At 37.9% G+C, this 11,119-nt stretch overlaps 1 long non-coding RNA gene across 1 annotated transcript in view; it reads right to left on the bottom strand.

The window, feature by feature from the left end:
* The window catches only part of LOC136795513 (uncharacterized), a 15,610-nt gene extending 8,626 nt beyond the window's left edge, over positions 1-6,984 (bottom strand). Inside the window, exon 1 of the long non-coding RNA XR_010843136.1 lies at positions 6,811-6,984. This is a non-coding gene — a long non-coding RNA (uncharacterized lncRNA). The remainder of the gene's footprint in view (positions 1-6,810) is intronic.
* Between the last annotated feature and the right edge of the window lie 4,135 nt (positions 6,985-11,119).

Genomic DNA, 11,119 nt, shown 5'->3' with positions numbered 1-11,119 from the left:
AACTCTCTGATACTACTAGACGGCCCTCCTCGGTCTTCCTCCATTGCATACTTTTCCTAGCTTATATGAAATATTCATATAATACTGACCCAAAACTCCTTCTGGCGAGTGATCCGTAGCAATGATTCCTTCAGATTCTCGACGACTGAACACTGGTCAGTGTGGACCCGATATCTTCTTCCAAAAAAGTAGAGTTGAAAGTGGTCCACTGCCCACACAATCCCCAACAACCCTCGTTCCAAAGCACTGTAACGGGACTCCGTCTCCGTAAGTCGTCTACTAGCCAAGGCTATAGAACTTTCTCCTTTCTCGATAGCACTTTGGTAACCGCTATTTTATCCCAAATTATTTTCGTTGAAACGGCAACTGAAATGGAAGAAACAAATCGAGCCAAATAATTCCTTCTCGCTTTATTAATTACTCATGGCGTTTTGGTTGTAGCTTTGTGATAATTATTGTGATTGCCCAATGAAAACGATTTGAACTGTTTGTTTTAAATATTTGTGCCTCCTTGTGAAGGCGGTGCGCCACTCAGATGACCATTAAGGAACCTACCCTATGAGTTAGATTGGTATTTGGTTTTGGTTAAGCAGCAAATGATCTCGACCAAAAAGATCGCATAGAAAGACTGAGGGATTATGGGAAATGCACATGATACTAAGCAGATATTATTGGAAGTCCAAGTTTTTTGTGCTTGGCTGCAGAAAGATGAGAAAGTATGGGGGAAAAGTCATCAATATAATATTCTATAAGGTCTTTCTCCCTTCGTCTGTATTCAGATACATAAAATATGGAGCAGAAAGGTTGAGAAGTTCAAGCAACAGATCTGTGATATCGTTGTATGCAATTCTGTCTAAGAGGTGAAAATAATTTTAAAAGATTTTCAATGAAAACGGGATGTGCACTACAGCAGCTACAGCCTCTTATATCGTATATTGTTATTATTAAAGTATGAGGCTTCGAATGATTAATTTTGTTTTGTCGTGTGTATATACATACTCAGTCTAAATTTAATTTTTATTATTTTATTTCCAAAAAATCTACAGTCAGTAAAGGTTCATGTTATCACGAAAAACAATGTTCTTCGAAACAATTTTAAATTTTCCCAAAGATTTTATTTGTCGGGATTTAACTGAATTTGTCTGTTTTTAAAATAAAAGGTGTCGTCGATTTAAATGTTATGCCACACAAAAAGTCAGATAGTAAGAACTTTTCGATATGTTGTAGGTACCACTACAAACAGTAAAAAATACAAGTTTAGGAATTCTATATTCTAGTGGAAGCGGACTGGACTTCCTAGCGAGAGCTTATTTACATGAAAAATAAGAGGACTTTTTTGCGTTAAATTGATGTCGAATTCAACTGTACAAAAACAACAATTTTTACCAACTCTAACATGAAATTCTATCCACGTAACTTTAAAACGTTTATATCAGAGAAGGGCCTGTTCTAAATTTAAATTCTTCCGATTAAAAGTTATACCTGACATTTCAAATCTAAATATTACACAACCACTTGTGCTCACTCAAAGGCAGTGAAACACATTTGTTTTGTCACTCCCTGATTGGTTCAAATTGTAACCCATTTCCTATCGAAGAATAAACATAGAAATATTCAAACTTACTGCTTATTCAAAGGAGAAATACGGCAAAGTTTTATTAAAGTTAATTAAAGTTTAACACATAAACAAATTAAATGGCAGACACAAGTCAATATTTTGAAGGTCAGTAGTGATTAAACGCTAATTGACACAGATTTTGTGAGATCTATAACTCAAGTCCTGTCAATTTTTGTCCTATCTATATTAGACATCCCTTCTGTAGAGTTAGAATTTTACGTCTAAAAAAAAGGTATATATTTTCCATTATTTCTAGCATAGATTGATTTTAGTCTGATCAAACAGAGAAATTACAATATTCTCTAAGCTAACTTTTAATATGCTTAATTTTCATTCTTAATCTTAAAAACATTCTGGAATATGGCATAAAATAAGAATGGACCGGACTGGATGATTTGGTAAGAGGCCATACAAAATTTAGGTTAATGAAATGTACTACTTGAAAAGAAGATTATAAATAATATATATGAACAAACTTGGCTCTAAAAGTTACCTTAAAAAATAAAATCGAGAGATTCAGAAAAAATAAATGATTTATTATAAATTAAGTAAGTTCTAAAAAAAAGGCATAAATCATATATAAACTAAACTCAATCGCATAATTAAAAATCAAACCAAAAATACTATCATAAAGTCCTATTAAAGATATAATATAACCAAATCAAGAACCTAATAAAATAAAAATTAAAGGTATCAATTTAATAAAAGTAGGAACAAACAAAAAAAGAATAATTTTAACAAACTTTAAAACAAAAAAACAGAGAGTCCTCGAAACAATTACAGGAGCAATCTGGAGTCAGAGCCTTAACACATGGTGAAGAACAAACAGTTAACTGCTTGCTGAGACAGGTCAGTCATATGTGTATATGAAGGCAACGCGGTTATGATCGGTAGGACATATGGGTCGAAGAAATCCATCCTCTACGCAACAATGAATGCCAGTATAGTTGGTAAGAGACCACGTGAGAGCCCAAAAACCATATGGATAGACAGAATCGACAAATATGCGAAGAACTCCATGCAGCAAATAGGGAAGTACAAGACATGCAGGCGTGGAGAGGACGGATGGTTCAAGCGGCCAAAAATCTATAAATTCATAACCAACCGAAAAAAAAAATCACACTGAACGAGTTAATTTATGTTCAATATCACTTTATTTATTTTCTGTGTATACGGAAGCTCCGTAAAATATATTCAAGGTCAGCTCAAAATGATGCCATCTCGTGGGAGAAAAGAAGAAGAAGTTAAGTACCCACAGTGTGTGAGGATAAGTACCCCTTGAAACAGTGAACACCCACTACAAATGAGGGAGAACTAACCCATGGATGAACCCACTGGCTATCTAGAGCAACTAAATTTTGCTGGTAGTCAGCAATCACTCAGGATGGAATAGTTTGATCAACATAGCTAGGCGGGGAACAGGGACAGGATGAGAAAACTGAACAAGAGATAATCTCCAAAATCTACAGAAGCTCCATGTCAGTAGCCAACCATAAGTAAATTGTAATATCATTCCTTAATGTATTCCATAATCAAAATCAATCTCACTAACCTAACTAATATTAATATCGTAACCTTTTTGGTCAAACTATATTATCAATTGTCTAAATCATGCAGAATAGAGGCACATTATTATAACCTTGTCTCATTTTGTTCAAACCACTAAATACAGTCCACTTCATTATAGTCCTGAATCAGTATTTTCTAACAAAATTCAATCACTTCAGATGTTAATTCATCTCAGAATGCGGTGATTGAACATTCTGTTTACTTTCTTGTTTGCGAAACATGATTATGAAGATTTTTTGGGTAACTATTTTTATTTACTTTGCTACTGGACTATCTCAAATCTCATATCAATTTTATAATATTAAACTAACAATTTTTTCTGATTTTTTTGTTATTTTGAATACATTTTTTTAAAAAAGCAGTTAATTAAAAAATATAATTATTTGAACCTGAATTTCCTCTTAGATTCTATTAAAACTTTCCAGGGTCCCCCATGTAATTCTCAGAGCGTAGCAAGAATTACATGGCATACTGAAAAACTAATAAAAATTAGTTAAAAGGGATTAAAATAGATAAAATTTTCATGAATAGAGGAAATACTCATCCTAGTTACCAAAGCGCCAGTTGCTGAAAAGCAAATCAGAAATCGTGCTCTGAGGATTATCAATTCTTTTAGCAGTGGAAGAAAAATAAAATAAGCTCCAAATAATTATTTCTGGATTTGCGTCTACGTACTCCGGTTAGTATTCGTACGTGGGGCACCGAATTTTTACTTAGATCTTTTATTTTTAATTTATGACACAGAAGAGTGAGTAATTGCTATGCTTTTTTTTTCATACCCTCCTGTAATGATTTTAGTGGGTATTTGGTACGTACATATAGGAGGTATGATATATGTATAGCTGGGTGTTTAGGGTACCTTGGATTGTTTTTTGGCATTATAAGGTTAGGTGATCTCTCTGAAAAGTGGGTTGCAGCAGCCAACAGCAAAAGAATTTGATGTGCCGCCGGCCTATATACTCCGGCTCAGTGGGGAGTTGGAGCTCTTCACGTATAACTCTGTTTTTGGCCCTCTGGAGCAGGCAGCTCTTTTTCCCTTTCTGGAATGACATGACTATAGCGTCGGTCTTAGCAGGGTTCACCCTTAAGCCATCTTTCTTCAGAGCGTCAACTATGGTGGCAGAGTCTTCCTGGGCAAGGGCGAGAGCCCGTTTGGGCCTGGCGCTAGAGGCGTAGACCCCTATGTCATCAGCGTAGGCGCCACCACTGCTTCCTTATGTTCTAGGGAAACAATCGACGCCGTGAAGATTACAAAGAGCAACGGTCCCAGTACTGATCCCTGAGGTACTCCACAGTTTGTGGGGGCTGGAGGTGAGAGGTCTTCACCAACTCGTACTACGAACATTCTGCCAGTAAGATAATTTCTAAGCAGTCGGCAGAGAGTGGCAGGAAACTAGTATTTCTCTAGCCTATGGAGTAGGAGCGGGTGTGAGACGCTATCGAATGCCTGGCTGCAGTCTAGGCAAATGAAGGCCGTTGCTCGATTTCTCCTCATCTGCTCGATGGTGAACGCCTGGAGCTTTGCGAGATGGTGATCATGAGACACCCCGTTGAAAACCCGTTTGTTCCGGTGGTATGACTTCCTCAGCTATGCAATGGTTCATGAGATAGTGGACCAGCCTCTCAAAGATTTGCTAATGTGTGGGAGGAGGCTGATCGGACGATAATGCTCTGGTAGGTCCCGTTTCTTCCCCGGCTTAAGAAGTGGCACCACTATTGCTTGCTTCCAGGCTGTGGGGAAGTACGATAGACGTAGGCAGGAATTGTAGATGTTCAGGAGGAACGCCATACCCTGCCTTGGTAGAATCTTCATCAGAACGTAAGGGATACACTTTCTGACGCTTTGTTACCTTTAGTGCGGCGTAGAGCCGATTCCAGCTGGCGATAGGTGGAGAAGATTGCCGCATCGTTGGGACTCGGTGGACTGCCAGGTTGTGGTGGTCGGAATAATCCTCGACGGGATATCCTTTCTGACCAGGATCATGACACCTTCTCGGGCCCCGGGTAGACAGTCCTCTCGGTATTAGGTATACGCATGCAAATACATCCATGACGAGGCAGTGAGCTTCGTATCCGTCAGAGCCACCACAGCTGGTCTATGTCGCTGTAAAAGAATATCAATCTCAACCTGCTTCGAAGAAGGACCTCTGATGTTATAATTCACAACCATGTGATTAGGCATATTGGCGGTCCAATATCCTACTCATCATGTCGAGAAGTGTGGTGACCATACTCATCATCTGATCCATGCGTGAGCATAGTTGTACGATGGAACTGTTGGAGGGAGATCCGGCAGTCGTCGAGGCAGGCTGAGGCTGTGGTGGGAGTTGCCGATGAGATGTCTCTGGCGGCGATCCTGGCATCAATTCTGAGTAGGATAACCCATTCCTGACTATTTTACTGGGCATCCTGAGTGGCACTGGTGTGGTTGCTGGTGCCTGTAGAGCCTGTTCTCTCTTGGCCCGGGTCTTCTTTAGAAGCTCCTGACGAACAGGACATTCTTTAGATGTGGCTGTGTGGCCAACCTTACCATTACATACTACACATTGAGGTGGTCCCCTCGCCGAACATTCGTTGAGAAGGTGAGGACCCCCACACTGTGGGCACACACACTGTCTGCCGCAATAAGCCATGGTGTGACCATACCGCTGGCACTTTCTACACTGTGCAGGACCATCTTCTTTAAAGATGTAGCGGACGTAGTCGATAACCGGGATCGATTGAAAGGTGGTGAGGTTGACCGTGTGGTCAGTAATTACCTGAATCAGATCCGTATTATATCTCAGACCATCTTCATGCATCTTTGTGAGCCGGCGGGCCATTTTGAATCCCGGCAGGTGACGTCGAAATTTTTCAATTATATCCTCAATGGGATGGTCCACCTCAAACCCATAGAGGACAAATTTTCTCGAGCGCTTCGTTCCACGGGGCGCAAATGTGTGGTATTGCACCTCTTTGTGCTGATTTTGCAGCTCAAGTGTTGCCTTATGGTCAGTCGCCGTTTGTAAGTAGATTCGTGTTTGGTCCTGTGAGGAGTTTGTCCAAAATTGTTTCACATTTATACTAAGAAGGATCTCCTTGACTGACGTCTGTGAGACGGTAGGGGATATTATTATTGGTGGTGGCCTTTTAGGTGCTGAAGTGGCAGCTAGAGGAGCTCGAGGAACAGTGTCAGATTGTGCATCCAGATCGTGGGAAGGATTGACACCCTTGTATCTCTCAGAGATAGGAATGTAGAAGACAGGTAGTTCTCTGCGTCTAAAGGCTTGTTTTTTCGCCACTGTAGTCCATGTACCGTCACTGTTGTTACCATCACTTTCTGATCGATTTTGCTTCAGTAGCCGTGGGTCCTCAAGAGGGGCTGTAATTGGTTCATTATCGACTGTCATGTGTTCATCTTCAGATGAGTCACTTTGATCGGAAGGGTTACTAGGCGAAGAGCCTACCATATTTATGAGTGAAAATTATCACTAACACTTTTAGTTTATAATTTATAGAAAGTTAATAGATAATTAAACTTAATTGTTAATTGTTTCTCACTACACAATCACCACTACAATTAATCTTTAGATGTTAATAGTTTTACCGATCACATTTTAGCACTTTAAATAAATGAGATGTACCTGTAATGTCCAGACGAGAGCTTCTACTAGAGATGTCACAGGAGCTGGGAGCTTATCGACTGCAACGCACAAACCACCAGCACAGACCAACAACAGGGAAGTAGTCTTCAATGTTTCCTCCTCGGCTGCTGCTGGAGAAATATTAGGCCTGCAAAACTATATATTTTTTTTCGGTTGTAGGTTATAACCTGAACAACAACACATGTGATTGCTATGCTGAATTTTCTTGTTGTACATATTTGAAATTCCGTTTAACTCATTCACCGAGATGAAATACCGTCAGTATACCAAAAATACCGTCATGTTTTGGTATTTATGATTTAAAAAAAATTAATAAAGATATGGCATCGGAAAAGAAGAGATAAAACTATAGTTTCCTGAGAACTTTTTTCCATTGAACCAATTGTAGCCCCTCTTATTGTGTGTGTTTGTATCGGGTGTGCGTGTCTGAACCAATAACCAGAAAACTGATATTAAATAGGTAATAAAAGCGTAAATAGGGGCAATTGAATATCCTTATCAATATTCTTGTAATTGCAATATTACCTAGCTGGCACCTTCTTCCTATTGACCTTAGAGTAAGAATAAACAAAACTATAATATTTTCATATATTTTTTAAATGAAACGTGACCACTTACATTAAGGGAATAACAAAACCTACAAGTTTTGTTTAAATAAACGTTTGTTCTGAATAGTGACACAGAAGAAAGATGATTCAATCGATTAATTTCCTACATAATAACTTATAATGTCGCCACTGTAAAAATGATTGAACCACCAGCAGCATTGCGGAAAATGAAGTTATCAAAATATATAGCAAATAATTTGTAAAGTTATTTAGTTATCACACCTACCCCTGAGTATACCATTTTAATGGTTATTTTACCATTTATAGGTAATTTCCAATAGTTCATTGGAAAAAAAAATCTACGATTTATGAGGACTGCTGAGGTTGTTGTGGGTTAAAGTTATACTAGCCTGTAGGCTACTTCACAGACGAACGTCGACAAAGCATATTCCGAGAAGGGCGATTTTAACAAATGGGTGAGAAAGAAGAGGGATCAACTGTGAGAGGGGATCAGCCCTGATTACTTACTGACTGGATACCGATGGTTATAGGGGATCAGTACTGAAACACTGACGCAGGTTAAGAAGAGTCCTATATATGTACTAGCAGTATACCCACGATATATTAGCACATCATCGTAACAGTTTTGTGTGTTAAGTAAATGGAAAAAAGTAAATGGGAAGATGTTAAGTTTAAATTGACCAATACTGAAGTGGAGGGATGACGTTAATTGGAACTATACATGTCAGCACCCTTTGTTAGAAGCTTCATTAACATGAGCCCGAGTTCGCTGGGCATTATTGTTACTGTGGCTTAAAGTTAAGTTTTATATAACTATGCAACAATAAATATCACATTGTACGATCTACTGTATTCTTTACAGATTTTTATGTAATTTAATTTAAACAATCACGTAATAAAATTCAATTCTATTTCCTACTCATTTAATTATTAAAAAAAAAATTAAGAATATTGAACCACAGAATGAAATAGATAAAAGGAAAGTGTCTAATTTACTAACGTTATCTCTCTTAATAGTAAAAATCTTGGGCAGCGCTCATACGCCTTTATATATCATTATTAGACTATTCATGTTGCGATTACTGTCATTCGTCAATGAAGGAACAGATAAGTTTCCATGAAATACCATTAGTTCAGGTTGTTAAAAAATTATCGATATTAAAAAAAAATTGTTATTTTATCTTATAGGTTATACCCACTATAATAAAATATCGATATTAAAATTTGAATATCGAAAACCGATATTTAATAATTAAAAGTTTAGATAATAACTTTTATTATAATACATGACAACAATAATACAAACCATATCAAGAAGCGTACAGTTTTACTGATGGATATTTTATGCGCTGTAATTGACTAATATATACCACTGTAGCGAGAGGGAGCAAGCGGTGCGATCACTACTCTCCAGAGCTCTCCACCTCGAGCCTCACCGAAGCTCCCAAATTTACTTAATACTTCTTTTTGTTAAAGACATATTGTATTTTTTATACATTAATAATCTCTGTGCATAACACAACAATGTCAATAGAATGATTAATAAACGAAACCAATGCAATGCACGAACCTATCTCAAGCAGACATGTACCGACCGCTTCTCGGTCACAGCCGCATGGACTAGGCCTATAAATAAGGGACTCTAAATCCCCCTAATTTGATCTTAGATCCACATCCTTTCCTGGGTCTAGTCATGGCACAGGTGGCGTATACACTGCTTGAGATAGAGAAGTTCATTGCCAATCTATGTTCGCTAAAGTTGTTATTTCAGTACGCACACCTAAGACGATGGCCAATCTCCTCTCCTTCTCTCCAGCAATCTTAGTCCGTCCGCTTCATCTCGGTAACTAAGATTGTAACCTAATCCTTAACGGTTACACTGGTCCGTCCGCGTCATCTCGGCAACCAGTGTAATGTCCCGTCTCTCCCCGGCTCTATTCCGTCTGCTTCATCTCGGCAACTAGAGCTGTGCCTAGCCTTATCAGCTTACTGGTCCGTCCGCTTCATCTCGGCAACTAGTAAGCTGGCTCCTATCTTGACAGTTCTAGTCCGTTCGCTTCATCTCGGCAACTAGTAAGCTGGCTCCTATCTTGACAGTTCTAGTCCGTCCGCTTCATCTCGGCAACTGGAACTGTCACTCTGCCTCAGACTCTCTCACCTAGACCTCCTCTACCTGCGTCAGTGTCCAGGGCTCATTCTCTGGCACGGCCGTTCCTAACTTATAATGAATACGCCTTGTCGAGGGCCTTCTGTAAAGTGGATATCAGGCTGGAGAAATCGCCTAAGACCAGAATCAACCCCGACACCACTATCCAGAGATATGGAAGCAGAACTTTGGGAATAAGCTAAAAAATAAAAGGCCACATCTTAGTTTACTACACTACACATGATATAAACATTCCAACTGGATAAGACAGTGACCCAAATATCCATGTATTTTGCATCACTACTAATTCCAAATTTAAAAACTTTATCCAGCAAATTGAGAATGTCAAGAAAACAAATTTGGTTGATGCACCACAGCACGTTTGTAAATATGCTATAAAATAATAAGACAGCCATAGCTCTAAGTTTGAACGAATATACAACCCAGTAGGCACAATCTGATAATAAGTTCTAATGTGTTAAATCAGAAAATAAATAACAAAGTTTTACATTTCATAATTTGCCCTTCGATATTTTTTCCTTTTATTTTCTGTACCATTATCTCCTTCATTAAAACTTTCAGTCCTAAACTGAAATCTCAATCCACGGGGGAATCCCAAAACTTATTATTTTATCCAGAGAATCCTCAAATCTCCGTAAGTTTAAAAGTTTGGCCTGATTTTCGTAGCTATGCTCAAAACTTTCTTTGCCATTAGAAGAAAGGAGAAAGAAGTAGATAAAGGGAACTTAAAATCAGTGCTAACTGAGTTAGTAAACTCTGTAAAAAGGAGGAATCGCTTAATGGTAATTAAACATTTTATAGATTAGTGTATTAAAATTAAACTTTTTCATGAAAACCCATATTTTTCGCCCTTGTACGACATTTTGTCTACTTAAAGCTAGAAGACTCCCACTGCATAACTAATCCTTCCCCACTCCTTAGAAACCTTCCCACCCTCCATCACACTCCTTCAACTTATGGGAACTTTCTGCATCGCACACTAACTAGGAGAGGTGTCTAACCCTCCTCCAAAAAAAAGGTTCGAGAATCTGTCGATACCCTTGTATTCAGTGCTCAACTATTTGCCTAGATTCATCCTTCTCAACTCTGGTGACAACAACAATTTTTTGAAAGCCTTAATAATAAAAATTATCAGGAAAATTATGTTTTACACAATATTAAAAAAAAAAAATCATCACTACATCCTTCCTTCCAACATTTATTAAAATTTATCAATACTACTCTAGGATATAATTTACGTTTCTGATAACCAAAATGCAGAATGGGAATACCTCAGAAAACTTGAAATATTCCTCACGAAAAATGTGTGACGGTCGAGTGTTAGTTTATTTTGGTCGTTTCTTTAGTGAATATCAAATTATTAATTAACGGTTAATTATGTATTCATTTACTTCTGTAAAATACCAAACAAGCGTGCCAGAATCATATACAAAAATTTACAGTATAAAGAGAACTTTTGTAATTTAACAAAGAAATTTTAAGATTTTTTTTTTTTTGTATAAAGCTATATCCTCGAGCGGATTGATCTCTTTTTCAACTGGAATTGGAACTG

This window comes from Halyomorpha halys, unplaced genomic scaffold (assembly GCF_000696795.3).
Source record: "Halyomorpha halys isolate HHAL.00 unplaced genomic scaffold, Hhal_1.1 Scaffold316.1, whole genome shotgun sequence".
In the NCBI taxonomy this organism is placed as follows: Eukaryota; Metazoa; Arthropoda; class Insecta; order Hemiptera; family Pentatomidae; genus Halyomorpha; species Halyomorpha halys.
The sequence above is the reverse complement of the archived record's forward strand: the minus strand, read 5'-3'. Positions and strand labels throughout refer to the sequence as shown.